This window comes from Ranitomeya variabilis, chromosome 7, assembly GCF_051348905.1.
Source record: "Ranitomeya variabilis isolate aRanVar5 chromosome 7, aRanVar5.hap1, whole genome shotgun sequence".
NCBI lineage: Eukaryota > Metazoa > Chordata > Amphibia > Anura > Dendrobatidae > Ranitomeya > Ranitomeya variabilis.
The window spans coordinates 175,773,273-175,774,482 of record NC_135238.1 but is presented as its reverse complement, the minus strand read 5'-3'; the positions used below and the strand labels follow the sequence as shown (position 1 = coordinate 175,774,482).

General features: G+C 40.1%; 1 long non-coding RNA gene across 1 annotated transcript; it reads right to left on the bottom strand.

Moving 5' to 3' along the window:
• Positions 1-515: 515 nt before the first annotated feature.
• On the bottom strand, positions 516-871 carry LOC143785781 (uncharacterized). Its single transcript, XR_013218079.1, has 3 exons — positions 782-871; positions 627-686; positions 516-539 (listed from the first exon to the last, which is right to left on the bottom strand). It is a non-coding gene; the product is annotated as an uncharacterized LOC143785781 (long non-coding RNA).
• Between the last annotated feature and the right edge of the window lie 339 nt (positions 872-1,210).

Sequence of the window (1,210 nt, the reverse complement as noted above, 5' to 3'; positions counted from 1 at the left end):
TTTAGAACACTAATTAACACAAAACTATATTGAGAACTGCTCAGTTCAAGTACTAATCCAAAGAAATTAATGAGATGATGCGTCGCATTTACCAACAAGTGCTATAAATAAGATACCAAAAATCTCAAAAACTTGAGCCAATCTGGCAAAACTGATGACATATTCAGAATCAGCACCCCAAAAATACCCTAAATTCGATGAAATATCTTTGGCACCAAAAATGCTGTTGACCAGTGTTATAGATAGATACAGAGATAGATAGATAGATACAGAGATAGATAGATACATAGATAGATACATAGATAGATAGATACATAGATAGATACATAGATAGATAGATACATAGATAGATACAGCGAAAGATAGAGAGAGAGAGAGAGAGATAGTGGATAGATAGTTTATAGATATAGCAGATAGAAAGTAAATAGATAGATTGTAGATTGTAGATACATTTCTAGTTTTATATTTACCACTGGCAGTTGTGGAGACGACAGACGGCGAGGAACCTTCTTCCTCTTGTGTCCTCCGTGTGCCACAACCTATTGAGTATGTAAATGGAAAAAAAAATTACATTTCTTTGATCAATAAATTTATGTTTGCAAAACTTAAAAATGTCTGCTATGTACCTTTGTTGGTTTTGCCTGTTTTTTTGGGGGGGGCCTAGCAGCCTCGGGCTCCGAAGACTCCTATTTGCAATAGAAACATGATTATACATATATATATAGCTTAATACACTGAATTTTCACACAAATTTTAGTGGTTTTTTAAAGTGCAAGCCTACCGACTGAGAAGAAAAAACCGCAGACACGCTGCTGCTGCTGCTTCCCTCACTATCCGACATCTGCAACAAAGCAATACATTTTTAGTACACACACATCCGTCGTACCATACAGACTCCCATGATGTATACAGAGATATCTACTATATAATTGTCTAGGGAACTTCCGTCTTTCTGTCCTTCTGTCACGGTATTAATTCGCTGATTGGCCTCGGCAGCTGCCTGTCATGGCTGCCGCGGCCAATCAGCGACGCGCACAGTCAGAAAAAAAAGGGCCGCCCCGCACTCACTGCCCGGCGCCCGCATACACCCCTCTGCTCACCGCTCACACAGGGTACTGTGACAAACGTCGCTGTGCAATATACTACGTGACTGGGTTCTGTATACTACGTCGCTGGGTGCTGTATACTACGTCACTGGGCAATATACTAC